This window comes from Nannospalax galili, unplaced genomic scaffold (assembly GCF_000622305.1).
Source record: "Nannospalax galili isolate Female #2095 unplaced genomic scaffold, S.galili_v1.0 scaffold14, whole genome shotgun sequence".
In the NCBI taxonomy this organism is placed as follows: Eukaryota; Metazoa; Chordata; class Mammalia; order Rodentia; family Spalacidae; genus Nannospalax; species Nannospalax galili.
In genome coordinates this window covers 3,878,336-3,897,328 of record NW_008336953.1, presented here as the reverse complement: position 1 = coordinate 3,897,328, position 18,993 = coordinate 3,878,336, and the positions used below count along the sequence as shown (strand labels likewise).

The following is an 18,993-nucleotide window of genomic DNA, read 5'->3' as shown; positions in this document are numbered from 1 at the left end:
GATAGAGATAGATAGATAGATAGATAGATAGATAGATAGATAGATAGATGCTAGATAGATGCTAGGTAGGTAGGTAGATAGATGATAGACAGATAGATAGATGATAAATAATAGATATTGATGTTGATTGATAGTGATATATTCTGTGTATGTGAATGAATGCAGTATGTGTTTGTGTGTGCTCTTGTGGACATGTGTGTGCATGCATGAAGGGATTAGAGGACACCTCAGGCGTCATTCTTTAGGCACCTTCCACTTTTTTTTCAATCTTTCAGTGGCCTGTAGGACACCAGGTAGGCTTGGCTGGCTGGCCTACAAACTCCAGGGATCTACCTGTCTCCACCTCCCCATCACTGGGATTCAAATCATGCACCATCATGCCCAGCCTTTTTTGTCTGTTTGTTTCCTAAAATGCTTTTTTAACTGAATGTTTGTGATTTTCATATAATATAATTTAATGGTATTTAGATCTTCTCCTCTAGCAATTTGCTGATAATTTCGATCCCCTCCCCTATCCCTCTCTCCCCTTATTTCCCTCACCCAATTTAATGTACTCTATTGTAAGTATTATATATATAATAGAATCTAATTTGTGTCTCCAAATGTCCTTCAGTGTGGGTCCATCCACTGGAGCCTGATTAACCTACCAAGAGTCCCATGCTTAAAGAGACTGTCTCTGCCCCCCACAGGCCCCAGCAGCCATCTGTTGCCACAATTTCCTTAGGTGGGGTTAGAGCTTCTTACCCACTTCCCCATGTCTATATGGGATTTTGTCTGGTTTGAGCTTTTTCGGGACTTGTGTGTGCTGTCATTGTTGCTGTGAGTTCATATGAGTAACTGACCAGCTGCCTAGAAAACTGTTTTCTTGTGGTCATTCACCATCTCTGATCATCTTTCTGCCTCCTCTTCTGCAATGATCCCTGATCCTTGGGAGGCAGAGTTTGGCACAGGTGTCCTATTCAGGGATAAGCACTCTGCAATCTCTTGTTCTCTGCAGGTCAACCAGTTGTGGATTTCTGTGTTAATCACCATCTGTTGTATAAGGAAACTTCTCTGGTGAGAGTTGTGAGACACATTAATCTGTGGTTATCACTACAATCCATTATCAGTTTACTTTGATAACTATTTAGTAGAAAACTAGTATTATGTTCTCCCTATGCCTGTGACCTGTCTAGATTCACGTTCCTAAGCCTGATATCAGTGTCAGGTATGGGCTCTATCCTAGGAAACAAACCTTAAATCCAATTAGAGAGTGGTTGGCTACTCCCATATTATTTGTGCTGCTGTTACACCAGTGATGCTCAGCTTTTTAAAAACACGGTTCTGGCGTTTGAACTTAGGTCTTTGTGCTTCCAAGCCGGCGCTTCACTGACTGAGGTATCTCCCTACCTGAGGGCATCACTTGTTCTTCAGGGGCATCACCAAGCCACTGTTGGGAAACCAGGTTTAACAGAAAACGAAGGATTTCAATAAAAAAGATGCTTAAAATATATAGCTATTTCCCAATCTATCAATTTCTAAATTCCAGGTGTTTGATAGTAAGACATGCTCCTTAGGAAAAGAATGTTGACATCCTCCAATTATATTATAAATGGTCCAGACACATATTAAGTACCTCATATATGCTTTGATACAACTGAATTGGTTTATCTGGAATAAATTAACTTAATGACCTGGTTTATTTTAATCTAAACCCAACCTCTGCCGCAGAAGCCTAGAGCACTTTACATTCTGCCCTTCAACAAAGACAGGATCTCTTTCTTATTAAAATGCAAGCTATTGAGCCATAAATGGTGGCACAAGCCTATAATCCCCAAACCAGAGAGGCCCAAGCAGGAGAATCACGAATTAGAGGCCAGCCTGAGCTACATAGTGAGACACGGTCTTACCCCTGACTCTCTGCCCCAATAAAAACACTTCCCTTGCTAAAGTCTCTTTGAACTGTGTCGGACCTGTCTTGGTGGGGTCCAGAGCACAAGGATTAGGCTTCCTGATGGTTCTCAAATCCTGCTTCAGCAGCCTTTGCCTGTGACATCTACTGGTGAGTAGAAGCATGCAGCGAAGACCACTGACCAAGACAACTCCGCTGGGGACAGCAGTTCATTGGGAAGGATCAAACCGCTGGGCTGCCTCCAGACAAACAGCAGCCAGCAGCAGAAGTCAGGCAGCCTTTATCTGCAGTTAGGTGCTTGGGTAACTTTCCATGATGTAGGCTGTGCAGTTTAGCTCAGGACTGGTTGGTTTCCCAATAAGCAGAGGGACTTTCCCGGGCTAAGTTTGGACCCACTATTTTAGAATATTGGGAGCTGTGCTGCCATTTTAGGAGTCTGTCAGGAGCCTAACAGTGAAAGCTAGCTGAGTTTTGGCCTAAGATGGTCTTTCAATGTGGTAGCCAACCATGACCACAATAAGAACCCTCCATTGTCTAGGTGAGGTGGTACATACCTGTAATCCCAGGACTAGGTGGGCCAGAACAGGAGGAGCTCAAAGCCAGTCTGGGCTATATAATGAAAACCAGTCTCAACAAGTCAAGGAACAGGCTAGGATTTAGTCTTAAATGCCCCCCCCCAAAGGCCCACAGGCCAAAGGCTTGGTTCCCAGACTGAGCACTATCAGGAGGTAGTACAACCTTTGAGAGTTGGGGTCTACTTGGATGAAGTTAGGTCATTGGAGTCATACTCTTGAAGAGGATACTGAGATACAGGGCTCTTCCTCTCTCTCTTCCTTCCTGCCCTGCCCTAAAGTGAGCAGCCACTACCACCACCATACAGGGTGCCTTCCCAGACCCCAGAGCAAGGGCCCAGGGAACATAGGCTGACACCTCTGAAACCATGAACCTAAACAGCTTTCTTCCTTTTAGTTGATCTTCTTAAGTATTTTTCTACAACTATAGAAAGCTGACTGGTACCATACCTAAGTGAGATAAGGCACTGGAAAAGCTGCCTCAGATTCCAGCTGGCAGAGAAGAAAGAGCAGTAAATAGACAGCCTTTCGCCTCCTCAGTCAGCAACAGGACAGAATGAACACCATGTCTATTCACTCACTTGAATATGCATAAAATATGTATTGATTATTTACTGCTCCAGAGAAGTGCTGGCTCCAAGCTCTTCAATGATATTGAGAGGGTGGATTTTTCTGTGGAACTATTGTTACAAAATACACTTGTTAAAAAGAAAAAAAAGTCTGCCTAGGGTGTGCCTGTCATATCCCTGGAGCCCATCCCTGGAATGCAGCAGAACACCATCACCCTTATACACTGATTTATGTAGCTCAGTTAACAGCCTCGGGATCACTGGTGGTGGCTAATGTGGTCTGCTAGGAGAGCAAGGAATTTTGTTGTTTTGCCTGTAACTGGCCTCATCCCTTAGCTGAGGCAGATTCTTCCATGTGTCAAATGGCAGACAGTCACTGCCTTCAGGTATGGGAGGAATGTTGTAAAAGTTGGTTTCTCTTCATGAGGTCATTCTCTTTGCTTGTTGGTACACGGTCTCTGGCCCAGCCATGCAGACCTGTTTGCTGCCTATGATCTAGGCTCTTCCTACTGTCTTGACCTCCGGCATGAATGGCATCTCTCCATAGGATGCCTTTTACTTTCTCTCTCCAGATTCTCAGGTCTCTCTTCCATCTCCTCCTGAGTTAACACCATTCCAAACATTATCTCTGAAGACATGTTTTCTCTGTTCCTACACTAAGGCAAGATTTCTACATCACGCCCATCAGATCTGGCCTTCGTCTCTTGTGTGTCCCTGGGGAAACAGCAAGCCTCAGAAAGGGTGAAATGGTATTTTCAATTTCTTTCCCGCCACATCCTTACCAACGCAGGCCCTGGGAGACATTGGGATTCTCAGCAACTTAGCCAAGTTCACACTTTGAAAGTTTGGATTTTAAATGTACCTCTGAGCATTGTGCTGTTTACTGTTTCTCTATAATAATAGGGCTCGCTCTTTTAGAAAGAGTGGGCCTGAGATGGAATCCCAGGTCTTGAGCCTTCTGAGGACATACCAGTTCCTGTCTCTCAAGCCAACTCGGTTCCAAAGTACCACAGGCACATCTGTTCCTATGCTGTTCGCTCCAGCCTACCCTCTCTCGACCCACTACCACTGCCACTGTTGAACCCCTCCAAGATTCTCCCAACATCTGAAACATTCTTGACATATGTTAGATGTTGAGATGACAGCAATGTGATGTGCTCACCAGTGAGCAATCCCCTTGGTACATGACTTTCTAAGCCATAATCTGGAAGATCCTTTTTTATGTTTAATAGTCAGCCCTGAAAGTTGGCAGGCTTGCTGGGATTGCAACTCCAAAGTCAGTTCATCTCAGACTAACACTTAAAACACGCCTGCAAGAGTTCTTAAGAGACTTCTTTCCTGTCCTCTTGTATCTCCCCAACACTTCCCAACCTCAGAAGCCTCTGATGGAAGGGCTGGCCATTTGTCCCAGATGTGGGGTGATGGTGGAATGCCACTTGGCAACATGATTTCCTAAGAGGTTCTGGGTGTGCATTTCACAAGGCTCTTGAAGTGTAAGCTTAGCCAAGTCACCCAGTGCCTAGGCTTCTCACCTGGACTGATAATGCGACCCTCCTCATAGGGTTCTTGTGAAGAAGATTCTGGGGATTACAACTGGGCCAGCTTTGCAGCAAGTGCTCAGCTGATGCTGGGTGTTCTCTTTGGCATTGTTATGTTAGGGAGCCTGTCATAAACCACTCCCCTCCAGAGCCTTCACTCATATCAGGATGGGAGCTCAGGCAGGGCAGGGAAGAGAGCCATGTAACTGTTACAGACTTGCTGAGCAGCAGAGAGGCCTGGGGTGCCTCCTGCCAGTATTTTTAGCAGTGATGGTGAATCATGAGCATTTAGTTTCAGAAAGACTTAAAACTGAAACAACTTCTAGCATCTCTACAGTATTTTTACCACACTATCTTATCTGGGCATTAAAAAAAAAAAATACAGTTTGTTTTTCTGCAGGAAAAACATAAAAAAGAGCCACTTGTTTACCATGTCTCTTCCTTCTATGAGTGTCTTTCATGAAGGGTGGGCTTCTAAAACCATGGCCTCCAGTGGAGGCACTCTTGGTCAGGTGGAGCTGGCCTAGCCTAGCCCAGTGTTATTGCAGGAAATGAATGCATTGTGTTGACGGCTATTTGTTGCCCCATTGTTTCCCTGGCACAGACCTGTGTGGGACTGTTTGTCCTTCAGCACACACAGCGGCCTTTGTGTCCTCTGCAACATCCTACATGCGGCTGTGAACAGTTGTGTCTGAGCCAGTTTCTCGGCTGTGGAATTCACTCAGAAAGGAATTGTGAAGCACATACCAAGGCAGGGCCCTGCTTTTCTCTGGGAATGTCCTGTGCCTTCCAACATTCCTCCTCCCACTTGGCCAAGAAAAACAAGCAAATAGAGGGCTCCTTTGATGTATGTACCCCTGAGCTGTTCAGAGGTGAGACTTGGGGGTCAGGGAGAGTGATTTCCAATCTGTACAAAGAATCTCCATTCATAACTTTCTGCCCAGAGCAGGGACTAGTGATGCCCACACACCCAGGCATGGCTTTGCCCTAAGGAAGCAGAGTTTAATATACAAAGCACTCTTGGTGGCACCATCGTGGAGGTCAAATGGTGTCCCTGTGCAAACAGTATCAAGGGATGGCCTGCTTGGCCATTTGCCACCATTAACTGTAAGCCTAATCTACACTGTGTCTCTGAAAACTGTGTGGTCCTTTTACATTCCATTTAGAACATCCAGAGGAAATCTCATATTTAAAATCACCAGAACAGGAAATACTGGCTCCTAAGGTGTATTAGTTACTTTTCTGTTACTGTGATAAAACACTATGACCCAGCCAACTTATAGAAGTAAGAGTTTATTTTGGCTATGATTCCAGGGGGAGAGTGTAAGTGATGTGGAAAACATGGTAGGAAGTGACCAGAGCAGAAAGCAGAGAGCTCATATCTTCAGGCAGGAAGCAGAACATATCAACAGAAGTGGGACAAGGCTAAGAGCTCTCAAAGCCAGCCCTCGGTGATGTGCTTCCTCCAGTAAAACCACATCTAAAGGTTCCATGACCTTCCCTAAAATGCACCATGAACTGGGGTACCATAAACCAAATGTTCAAATACTTGAGTTTATTGGGGACATTTTTCTTTCAAACCTCCACACGAGGCTAGAAATGGGTGTCTAGGAGGCTGTGTGTTCATAAGACAACTGCAGCTACCAACTCTGTGTGTTTGAATGTGACTCTAAAGCATGGATTAGCCATAGCTGTCCTGGGAACACTGGCATTTCTTCTTAAGCACAGTGCTTACAGTTTTAGTTGGAAAATGATAGTGTCTGAAGACTTGGTGGTTGTTATGATATAGATATGAGGTGTCTCCCACAAAAGGCTCATGTGTTAAAAGCCTGGTCCCTAGCTGGTGGTCCACGAGAGGTGATTGGTTCACGAAGGCCCTAAGTTCATTAAGGATGACTGAAGGACACATGTCACGGGGTGTCACTGTGATGGATAAATCTCATCCCTGGTCCTCTCCTACGTTGCTCTCTCTGCCTCCTGTCCACCATTAGGTAAGCCACTTTGCTTTATCACATGTTCCCTGTCATGATGTCCTGCCTCACTATGCATGGGTCTAGGAACTACAGAACAAAGTTACCGTGGACTGGAACCTGAGACTGGAAGTCAAAATAAATCCTCCTTCTTTTGGCTATTTTTCAAAGGTATTTTGTCAGAGTGACAAAAAGTAAACCCAGGATTGAAGAGATGACTCATCAGTCAAGAGCACTGACTGCTCTTCCAGAGGACCTGGGTTCAGTTCCCAGCACCCACATAGTGGCTCACAACTGTCTGTAACTCCAGTTCCAGGGAATTCGATGCTGTCTTCTGTCTTCTGTAGACATTGCATGGACATGGTACACATACATACATGCAGGCATTCACACATACACATTAAAAAAAAAAAACTTAAGGGGTTTGAGAGACTACTTAGTGGTTAAGAGCACTGGCTGATCTTGCAGAAGACTCAGGTTTGGTTCCCAGTACCCCCATGGCAACACAGTTTGGATAAACTTTGAATGTTTTTTTTTTTTTTTTTTTTTTTTTGAAACAGGGTCTCCCTATAGGCCCAGCTGGCCTGGAACTAACTATGTAGACCAGTCTGGCCTTCCGCCTGCCTCTGCTTCCCAAGTGCTGGGGCTACAGGTATGGGCCGCAATGCCTGGCTTTTTTTTTTTTTTTTTAATATTTATTATGTATATGCATGTTTTGCCGGCATGTATGTAAATATACTACATGCAGAGGCCAGAAAGTGTTTGATCCCCTGGAACTGGAGTTATGGACAGCTCTTAGCTGATTTGTGGGTGCTGGGAATTGAACCTGGGTCCTCTGGAAGAACAGCAAGTGTTCTTAACCACTGAGCCATCTCTCCAGTCCTGTGAATGCATTCTTATCAAAATAAATCTCTTACACAATCTACCAAAACTTGCCAATGAATTCTGAGTAGATGTCACAGGGTGTATCACTTAGGCAAGCACAAACATGTAGATACAAGTTTCTAGCCTTCACTGTTAAATGTGACTCTGCTTCTCATTACCAGGATGAGGGGGAAATGGACTTAACTCACCCCCAAGCTTTTCCTTGTGCTCTGAGGCCTTCTAGGGCATATGCTCAACTTCCTCACAGCAGCTGTGGCATTAAAGGCCTTTATCCAGTTTCCTCTTCTGCTAGCATAAATAGCCTGCTGACTCTGGCTGCTCCTGAAAGAGAGTGCTGTCTTTGACCACAGGTCCTGAAGACTCCAGTTCTCCGCAAAATCCAAGGCTTCTCTCTGTTTCCAGACCCTGGATGCTGTGTGGGGTTCTGGCCACCAGCAAAGAAGAGTATAAGAATGTTGTGGAAAGTGTGTCCCTAGGAGCCACTTTTCCCAGCTGTCCCTTTTCCATGCTTCTCTTGACAACTGAATTTCTAATTTTATTCACAGCTCTTTCTTCTCAATTCATATTTGAAGCTTGGACAGGCGATGGAGCCAGTCACATAGAGGGCTAATTGTGTTCCCTTCCCACCCATCACCCTCACCAAGTAATCTTGGGTTCTGCCTTTTTGCTTTGAACATTGAAAAAACAGAACAGAAGAAGAGGAGGAGGTGGCCGAGAATGTGATGGGTTAAACTTTAAAACAGAGCTACTAAGAAGGCTCTCAGCAAGACACTCCTCTTTTTTTATTTTTTGAGGATTTCATACATCTTGATCATATTTAGACTCCCTCCCCCATCTTTACCCCCGCATAGCCCCTCCACTGATTCTCACACATTCTGTCATGTATGTTAAAGCCTATCAAGGCAGGGTTCTGTCCCCAAATGTACCTCTATGTGAGTCCATCCACTGGAGCCTGGTCAACCCATCTAATGCCATTTCCTTAAAGAAAACCAAGTCTCCCTCTCCCAGTAGCCATGGGTTGCCAATAGCATCTCAGCACAGGTTGAGGCTTCCCACCCATCTCCCATTTCTATGCTGGGTTTTTGTCCAGCTTGAGCCTGCATAGGTTTATTCTGCTGTCACCATTGTGTAAGTTCGTATGAGCAAGTTCCCACCTGGAAAGTCTGGAAAGCTCTGTTCGCTATGATCATCCACCACCCCTGGCTCTTACAGTCTTTCTGGCCCTGCGTCCACAATGGTCCCTACGCCCTGGGAGGCAGAGCTTTGATGCAGGTGTCCTACACAGGGTCATGTACTCTGCAGTCTCCTATTCTCCACACGTTGTCCAGCTGTGGCCTCCCGGGCTAATCACACTCTGCTTGCATGAGGAAGCTTCCCTAGTGAAAGTTGAGAGATACATTAATATTTTTTTTCTGCATCCTGTTCTGCTGTTTCCTGAGCCTTGGGTGTGGAGGCTGCATTGTAGACGTGTCACTCAGGCCTGGGCTTCTCACAGACACTTATCTCTGCATTTGACCAGTTAGGGACACACCTCTTGACCTAGCAACCATAAGCTAAAGTCTGCAGGTGACTGAACTGTGTATTAAGGAAAGGAAGATATACTAAATTATTGTACTTACCACTCTTTTTGTTTCATTTATTTTTTAAAGATTCATTTTATATTGTGTATAAATGTGTGTCCGTACGTTGATATGTGCATGCGAGTGCAATGCCCTCAGAGTCCAGAACTGGAACCTGTGAAGCTGGAGTACAGGAAGTTGTGAGCTGCTGATGTGGGTGCTGGGAACTGAAACTCAGGTTCTCTGCAAGCACAGCATGCACTCTTAACTGCTAAGCCATCCCTCCAGCCCCTTGTTTCATTTCATTTCATTTCATCTTAAGCCTGGGTCTCACTAATAGCCTAGGCTAACCTCAAACTTGTGATCTTCCTGCCTCTACCTTCCAAGTGCTGAAATTACAGGCATGCACCACCATATCTAGCCTAAATTAACTTACTTCCCTAATATAATTATTGTTCATGTTTTCTAGTGGAAAACAAGTTTAAACAAGGAATTTTATATTTTTTGACCGATTTAAAAAAATTTTTTTTTGTTTTTGAGAATTTCAAAAATAAAATATTTTTATGGACAAATGTGAAACACATTTATATAAATTAATCAGTTATTTAAAGCATATTTATATAACATCTAAATTGGAGATCCTTAATCATTTTGTTTACAACTTCCTGTGATCCACTCAAAAGGAGAAATTTGAAAAGCTAAGCACATTCTCATTTGTTTTAAGGGTATCATTCAAAATTTTTCAACAGAGGTTTTAATGATGTCCAAGGCTGTCATTTCCAGTGGACTGTAAGTGATAATATTTGAAACATAAACAGCATGTCACATTTACATGTGCCTGATAGACTCTAAATATCTAGACAATTTAGTGCCTATTTCTACCCACTAGCATATGTGAAAAGTGCGTTTAAGTGCCAGACACGATGCACATGCCTTTAATTACACCATTTGGGAGATAGAGACAGGTAGATCTCTGTGAGTTCAAGTTCAAGGTGGTCAGTATAATCTACATAGCAAGTTCCAGGCCAGCCAAGGCTACATAGTGAGAGCCTGTCTCAAAAAAAAAAAAATTTTTTTTTGTTTAATATTTGGAAATGATATAACCTTACTTTTTCTCCTGGAACTTATATCCATTCTATTTTTCTATAATACTGTATCCCAATGAAATTGATTTTTATTCTTTAAAGTTGTTTATTAACCATACTGTCACATTCTGTGCAATGAAATTGGTTCACGAACAGTGTTTATGACTAGAATTTGGAAGGAGGTTGGAAAACAGATTGATGCTTTACAGGGCTGCAGCTCCCCTGAGAAAGTATTCAGTGGTTTAGTTCAACATCGTATTTTCTGTGACAGAAGCAAGGCATGCTGGTGTCTGGGACAAAGGTGTTCCCACCCATTCATCTTTAGAACAAGCATCATCTTATTTGGGGAGGAAAAAGAGGCATGTAGAGATAGTGCTTGCTATCAAAGCTCTTTAGGAGACCTTGAAAGTGTATAGCAGCACTACAAGTGTGCCCTGGTTGATTTAGAAAGGTTTATCCCTGCTGTCATTAGGCAGTCACAGACACTAGGGGACGGCAGCCCCAGGAAGCAGCAGCTGCAGCCACCAGACAAAGACAGATTCCAGAAGGTGTGGGAGAACGCACCCAGAAGCAGAGTATCTGTGGGCAGTAGCCCCACAGGTGGAAGGCATTGCTGTCTCTGTACGGTGTTAGCAGGCACGCCCAGCTCTGAGGTAGCAAGCATTCGGTGGTCAGTGGCCCCAGCAGAAGCTGGCAGTACAAGCAGCTCAGGAGAACAGTCTTGACAAAGTCCCAGGGTCTTTGCTCAGTGAGAGCTTTTGTTGCAAATTCCAAGGTGACATCTCCTAAGGGAGACAAAGCAGGAGAGAAAATAGCCAACACTTGAAGGATTTATGGGCAGACCCACAGGAAACACCAGCCAAGCTTTTCTCTTAAAATTGTTGTGTGCTTCCAAGAGTCCCAGAGGTACACAACAGAAGAGGGAGCCAGACCAAGAAAGTATTGACTTTTAAAGTTTTTTAACTTATTTATTTTTATTTTATGTACATGGGTATTTTGCCTGCATATATGTAAGTGTACCACATGCATACAGTGCCCACAGAGGCCAGAAGAGGGCATTGGATCCCTTCTAACTGAAGTTACAGAAGGTTGTTAGCCACCATGTGAGTGCTGGGAACCAAATCCAGGCTCTCCACAAGATCAGTCAGTGCTCTTAACTGCTGAGCCAACTCTCCAGACCTGAAAGTATTGACTTTTTATCTATAATCACAATCTAGGAATTTTCCAATATGGGAGACTGCACTATCAAATCAAGGGGAAATAGAATTCCTGTGGGTCACATCAGGACAAAGGGTAGAAATTGTAAAGCAAAGCAGAAGTGAGCATGGCAAAGCCCAGTTCCCAGTTCTCACACTTGTGGATGGAAAACCCAGGCATTGGCTGATAAATAGCCCCTAGTTCCATTGATCACAAGCTCAGTGGAAGGGCACCGGGTGGCTGATTTAGTTATACTTTCAAAGAATCCGAAGCTATATAAATGAGAAGTATTTAGATGTGCCAAATGTTTTACTGATGTCTAAAACAGGAGTCTCCTCTGCTCTGAGCAAAGTGGGGCTGGGGGGACAGACAGGAAGAGAAGCTGTGCGTTAGAGAAGATTTATACCACCAAAGTCAGTAAAATGAGCCCAGAATAGAAACTGCCCAGGAAAGAAGTCATCGTGTCTGCTTCTGTGTTCTGCTTGTTGTTTCTGGCTTCAAACAACACTGAGTTCCAAAAGCATTTGGCTCCTGGAAATAAGTCAGCACGTGAATGCCTTCCCAGAAGCCCCCAGACACCACCACACACTGGCAGGTGCCTCCACAAACCACGTGAAAACAGCCCCATCAAGCCCTAGGCTCTACACCAGAAGCCAAAGCTGTCAAACCTCTCCTCTGAATTTCAACAGATCTCCCAACGTTTGTCACAGTCCAGAACTTGACGTAGTTCTATATTACTTTTTAGGTCCTTTCACAAAATATTAGCATCTTCTTTCTTTGTATCCTCTGTATGACCCAAGACACTGGCCAGGGCTTAGTTAATACAGTTAAATCCATTTAGATGCATGTATGTGATTCAATTGCTGAGCAGAACAAGCCATTATCAAAGATCATTTAAGATAACCCTGAAAAATTTACCCTCTGCAGGTCCTTCCACGAGGAGTGCCGTTCGGTCTAATCTCAGCAGAGCCTGTGCATTCTGGTGTGGCAGGATCAGACCTCTCTTGTTATGGAAAACTGGGAGAAGTGTCTGTGGACTGGTAATTGTATGTGTTTGAAAGAGAGCAGAGAAAAGGAATAAAGGGCAGCTGAGGCTTGAAGAGCATGAGTTTGAGGCAAGCCTGGGCTACATGGTGAGTTCCAGGCTATCCTGAGATGCAAAGCAAGATACTGTCTCAAAAGTAAAGAAGGAAAGTGTTGGGGTTGTCACTCAGTGGCACAGCACATGCGCAGGCTCTGGATGTGACCCTCAGCTCTGCAAGAAGGAAATAGCAGTAAAAGGATTCTCAGCTGTGCCAAATAACTTTTACACATGCTAACTCTATACTAGGACACAGAGAAATAGTCATTTTACGGGTGAAGAAAGTGAAGCTCATAAAGATGTGACAAACTGAATCCGGCATCAAACTGGAACACGTCGTCGACAGACTGGATCCTGGGATTTTTCCAGCACCCTTGGAGAGAGAAGTCAAGAAAGGTTAGGGCAGCTGCTGGTACTCACTCACCTCTGGCTCTGTGGCACAGGTCGGACCCCCATCCTCCACCTCTTCTCAGTACTGGGCAAGGCTTCGGTGCTGCAGATCAGTGAGAGTCAAGCGTCTCACCCAGTCCTGCTAGTTATGTCCTTCCAAGCATTCCACATCTATTTATAGAAAAGGAACCAGATGAGAAAGAGGACTTCCTGAAGAGAAGGAAGAGGAAATGTGGGGCTGTTGGTGTTCGTTTAGTGCAAGGCTTCTCCTTGATCCATCCTGCGCCAGTGTGGAGTACAGTGCAGGGTTTTGTTAGGCCAGCTTGAACGTCACTACACAAATACTGACAATTTAGATACCTCCAGAAAAGAGTCCTTTATGTGCTATTTGAAGCCTGGTTACTAGGAATTAGCTCTGCATCTAGTATTTGATCGATAGCTGTAACCCCACCTGTTCTGTTTCGTTTTGCCTTTAATGGGCTTGTTGAAAACATCCTGTCACTTGAGATGACAGCAGTAATCATAACAAGCCTATACTGCTTAAAATGGGCATTATTCTCATTTTATTTTCACAATGTATCCTCAGGAGTTTGCTCTTACTGTAACCCCATTTCACAGATAAGGAATCCCAGACATGAGAGGTTAATCATCTTGCACAAGATCACAAAGTCAACAGGATACAAGCCTAGGTGATTCACCTTTCAGGTTAGATCTGTAACCTGTCACTCAAAATGACCCACAGGTCCATATTCCTTGCTCAGCCCAGGCATGTAAACAATAAGTCTTTAATGGTTAGCAACCAAGGAGGGTAAGACCTCAGGCCAGCCTGGAGTCGGTTAATACTGTCTGCATTGTTTCCTACCAGGAGGAAGTCACATTTGTAAAGAAAAGAGAAATTATGTGCTCCTCTTCTTTGCCTGATGCCGACATGTCCCTCCATAACTTCTCGGACAGAAAATGATGGCTGTCTAGCTTCAAAGACTTGTTCTGAAAGCCCTTTAGATTTTTGGTTAAATATAATGGGTTTAATAAAAGTCAAATAAATCTAATAAAATATCAAAAATAAAAAATAAAAATTTGAAATATCAGATGAATGATACGTTAAGAATACAATCTCTTAAGAATACAAAAAAGAAAAAAGAAAAAAAGATGAATGAGATGGCACTCCGAATGGAGAACCTAATCATTTAACTATCTACAAAGAGGTCCAACAAAGAAAACAGTTTGGCTGCCAATACCCCCACCATCACCCGACCCAAGCCCTAGAAAGCCACATCTTTTAGAGTCACCCAGGAACATGAGAGGTTGTGGGTTGTGTGAGACATGAACTGAAAATATGGGTATAGTAATCTCTTATCTGGGGTTTCCATTACCTATAGTAAGTGTGCTCCAAAAATATTGCATGGAAAATTCCAAAAGAATAAACAATAAATTTAAAATAAGTTTGACTTCAGTAACTCATTATAACTTCTGTTTTATAATGATTAGTTGTTGTTAATCTCTGACTGTCACTACTTTATAAATTAAACTTTGCCATAGTCTGGTATGTTTAGGAAAAACACAGTACATACAGGGTTTGGCACTTTCCCTGGTTTCAGCATCCACGGAGCATCTTGAAACATGTTCTCAGGTGATGAAGGGAACCACTGTGCTGGATGAAGTCTGCACACACAGTACAGGTTCTCTGATTTTCCCCATGTTGCTAGACAAGCCATCTCCACCACCACCTCTAATCATCCGCTCACACAAGAACCAAGCATTATTTTCAATCTAATTCTCTAGTATTCGAGAGGCTGATGCAAGTGGATTGCTGCCAGTTGGTGGTCAGCCTGAGGTATAAAGTTCTAGGCCAGAGTAGGCTATGGTATGAGACCCTGACTCAAACAAACAAAATTTAAAAAGAGAATCTAAAAATGTCTAGAGAGAAAAAACGGTTTACACAAAAAGTATAAAGAATTAAAATGTCGCAGGCATGGTGGCTCACACTTTTAATCTCAGCACTTGGGAGGCAGAGGCAGGCAGCTCTTTGTGAGTTCAAGGCCAGCCTGGTCTACATAGTGAGTAGCCTGCCAGGGTTACATAGTGAGACCCTATCTCAAAAATGACAATAAAAACAACAAAAGAATCAAAACGACACTGATTTTTTTTTTCACAATAATAGAAACTATGGGTCACTTTTGGTCTTCAGAAAACTCTGAGGGAATGTTTTTGCTTGTAGATTTCTATAGCAAGCCAGTTTTAACCAAATGTAAAGATAAAAGATAATTTCAGAGCCAGGCATGGTGCCACATGCCTTTAATCCCAGCACTCAGGAGGCAGTGACAGGCAGGATCTCTGTGAGTTCGAAGCCAGGCTGGTCTACGTAGTGAGTTCCAGCTCAGCTGGGGCTATAGGGAGACCCTGTCTCAAAAAGCCAAAAAAAAAAAAAAAGATAATTTCAGATACTTAAATACTCAAATGTTTTGCCTTTTGTACACTTTTGTTTTGGAAAAAAAATTATTGAATAATGCTCTCTGAAAAATAAGAAATGTCAGTCTGAGGAAGTAGGGGACCCCACAGAGTCACATTGCAAAGGACTGATGGACAGGAGCCCATCTCTGCTGCACCAGGATGAGGAGGGCTCCAGGGAGAAGACTTCCTAGATCAAAACAAGCCAATAACACTGTCATCCAAGCCTCAGGCACTTGATTGTGTGGGAAATAGACCCAAATGGCATATTACAGAGCTATTAGAAGAATCAAAATTGATGAATACACAAATTATGAAAACGATATTGACTGGTCAATAATTCTAGGGGCATAGTGAAACTTGGAACAAGAAAACAAACATGATCCTGTTATTCTGTTTACCTCAGTTTAAACTAGAAACTTACATGGCCTTAGTAATGCAAACTCTCCTAATTGACCCCCAAATTATTGTGTCAGTGAGGAAGAACGGAAGGTTGGGAGAGCTGTGGTCTGAAAAGTTATCACCTCATCTACGACAATAGATAATTACATTTCAAAAATAATCAAGTCCAGGCTGGAGAGATGGCTCAGCGGTTAAGAACACTGTTCTTGCAGAAGACCCAGGTTCGAATCCCAGCACCCACATGGCAGCTAACAACTGTCCGCAACTCCAGTTCCAGGGATCCAACAGCCTCCTCTGTCCTCCGTGGGCACTGCACTACATGGGTGACTCACCTACATTCAGGCAATACATTCATACACATAAAATAAAAATAATAATTTTTAAAAAGTAAAAAAAAAAAAAATCAAGTCCAAAAATGGAGGCATAAACATATAAAGTATGGGGGAGGGGCAGGAGAGATGGTTCAGCAGTTAAGAGTACTAGCTGCTCTTACAGAGGACCCAGGTTGAAATACCAGCACCATATGGCAGCTAACAACCATCCCTAATTCCAGTTCCAGGGGATCCAAAGCCCTCTCCTGACCTCCATGGGTGTTGCATGACACGGGTGAGCTTACACACATGCAGGCCATGCACTCATACACACAAAATAAAGATAATAAATAAAATATTTTAAAATTAAAAATTAAAGTATGGGGGAAGGAAAGACTGGAGATGTAGTGCAGTGGTAGAATGCTTGTCTCACAGGCACAAGTGCCTGGATTTGATTGCTGGCATTGCAAGAAAATAAAATTATGGAAGAAGAGCCAGGCATGGTGGAGCATTCCAGAGACTGAGGCTGGAGGATCATGAGTTCAAAACTAGCCTGTGCTATAGAGTCTTACTCTACCTCAAAGAAGGTTTTTTTCAATTAATTTAATTATAGAGGAAAAAGCCTAGGAAAGCATGTTGAAGTGGACAGGTTTTGAGAGCAGAATTAATTGGGAAGCATCATCTGCTTCCTTAATTTTAATTTTTCTTACAACAGAGACTGATTTTGTTGCCCAGTCTGGCCTGGAACTCCTGGGCTCAAGTCATCCACCCTCCTCAGCCTCCTGAATCTACGATCACTGCTTTTTAAAAAACATCTTAGTGGGGAATGGAGGGAAGGGTTGGAGCGATGGCTCAGTGGTTGAAAGCACCTGCCACTCTTGCAGAGGTCCAGAGTTCAGTTCCTAGCACCCATGTCAGATGACTCACAACCATCTGTAACTCCAGCTCTAGGGTGCTCTCTTCTTGCCCCATGGTCACCTGCATGTGTGTGTGCATACACACACACACACACACACACACACTAAATCTTTTTTAAAAATCATCTGTAATTACTATTTGATTTCTTCTATTTATTTTGATTTTATGCGTTTGAGTGCTTTGCCTACATGTATATAAGTGCACCCATATCATGCAATGCCAATGGAGGCCAGAAGAGGGCATCAGATCCCCCTAGAACTGGAGTTAGAGAGGCTGTTAGTCACTATGTGAGTGCTGGGAACTGAACCCAGGTCCTCAGCAAGAGCAGCCAGTGCTCTTAATCACTCAGCCCACTATTTGATTTTGAAAAACGCATCCATGAAGGATAGGACTCCTATAGGGAACCTCACCCACCCATGGCTCAGGGACCATTGTGGAAGAAGAGGCAGAAAGACTGTAAGAGCCAGGGCTGGTTCATGATTACAGGGAGGTGGAGGCTTCCAGGCCACTGGAGGCTTGCTCGTGTGAGCCTACAGCAGTGGTGGCATCAAACTTAGGACCCATGTCAGCTCAGTGAAACAAGGGCCCTAAGGGGAGGTGAGAAATAGGTGGCAGGCCAGCATTCGATCAAGAACTGTTTGAGACTGGTTCACGCTGGGTGAGGGAGAGCATAACTTATATATGACCACTGGATGGGCTGACTAGACTCCAGTGGACACATTTATACTGAAGGACTTTTGGGTATAAACACCTGAATAAATAGGGCTCAGCATATATGGCAGAGTGCAAAGGGTCCAGTCGGGGGATACGGGGAGGTACGGATGAGGGAGCGGGTCTGGATTTGACTGGGAAATGTCGCATGAAATTTTAAAAGCTCAAAAAAATCACACAAAAAAGAACTGCAAAAAAAAAAATGAGTTCACAAGTTACTTGGCAGTGTGAACAAGCAATTCTGGATGTCTAGGGTTCCCTGATTTTCATAAAGATCACTACACAAAATGAAAAAAATCAGCATCAAGGACGAGGGCAGTAACCAGCAGCTATGATTGGTTTCATTACCGAAATCATCACATGGCACATTGGTAGCGAATTCAAGAGACAAACTTGAGGAGTTTATCCTTATCTCACATGTCTGTGCATCTAACAGTAGCATGTCATATTTGTGATATACTTATAATAGCATGTATATGCCATAAATATTCCAAAGTGCTGACAGCACTTGTTATTGTGGTGATTGATGCTAGTATTGTGAGTAACCTTGGATTTTACAAATGCTATCATTGTTATAATTAGAAACAAAAAGACACGCAAATGAGCTCTTTCTTAATGACTGTGTTTTCTGTTTACTTTTTCTTTTGCGCTTATAAAATAATAACATTTAGAATTGGAAGGGGCAGGAGATTCAATTAAGATGGTTAACTGTGCATAGATGCCTAAAAATGACAGGAAAATACATTACATATTTAAAACAGTAAACACAACTGGAGAACAGCAAGAGATATTCTTGGTAGGCCAGAAAGAAGGAATTCCTCCATCTCCATAAGAGAAGGCCAGCAGGACTGGGTCCACAGAGGAAGTTGTTTTTCAAAAACCAAGGGCATTTTTATCTCTTCATCGGTAGAGACATCGGATCTAAAGGTTTAATAATTCTCTCATTTAGAATCTTTTCTCTTTGTAAACAGAAAGGTCTGTTGTAAAAAGGAGAGATAATTCTAGAATGGTTTAAGCCTCCAACCCTAAGCTGGGAGCAAGAAGGGAGCCCAAAGACAAATTTGGGGGTGGATGGTTTCCAGAGTACATCAGCAGCATAGCATGCATAACCTCTGACCTCTCCTTGGCAAAAAGAGGTGTCTGCCCTCTGAAGGAGCAATGAATACGAACTTTGGAAGAATGCTTTAGAACCATCCAGAAATAACAGAATCATACTCAGAAGACTGCTGACACGCCCCATCTGGCTGAACAGGCCCCACCCTCCCTTGAGAAGGCTGAGAAACAGAAAAAGTCATTACAGACCGACTACAAGAAGACTTCAGCATGAAGATGAGGTCCCAGGTGAGAATGGTCAATGATTTGACAACAGCTAATCACCCAGAGATCGATACCAAAGTCAGTGAGCAGAAGGCTCCTGGGTTAATATCCTCAGAAAGAAAAGGGAGGATTTTTGTATCCTTGAAACT

The 18,993-nt window shown here is 43.4% G+C and overlaps 1 long non-coding RNA gene across 1 annotated transcript; it reads right to left on the bottom strand.

The window, feature by feature from the left end:
* Positions 1-8,397: 8,397 nt before the first annotated feature.
* On the bottom strand, positions 8,398-12,872 carry LOC115070137. Its single transcript, XR_003849340.1, has 4 exons — positions 12,772-12,872; positions 10,634-10,854; positions 9,045-9,167; positions 8,398-8,801 (listed from the first exon to the last, which is right to left on the bottom strand). It is a non-coding gene; the product is annotated as an uncharacterized LOC115070137 (long non-coding RNA).
* Between the last annotated feature and the right edge of the window lie 6,121 nt (positions 12,873-18,993).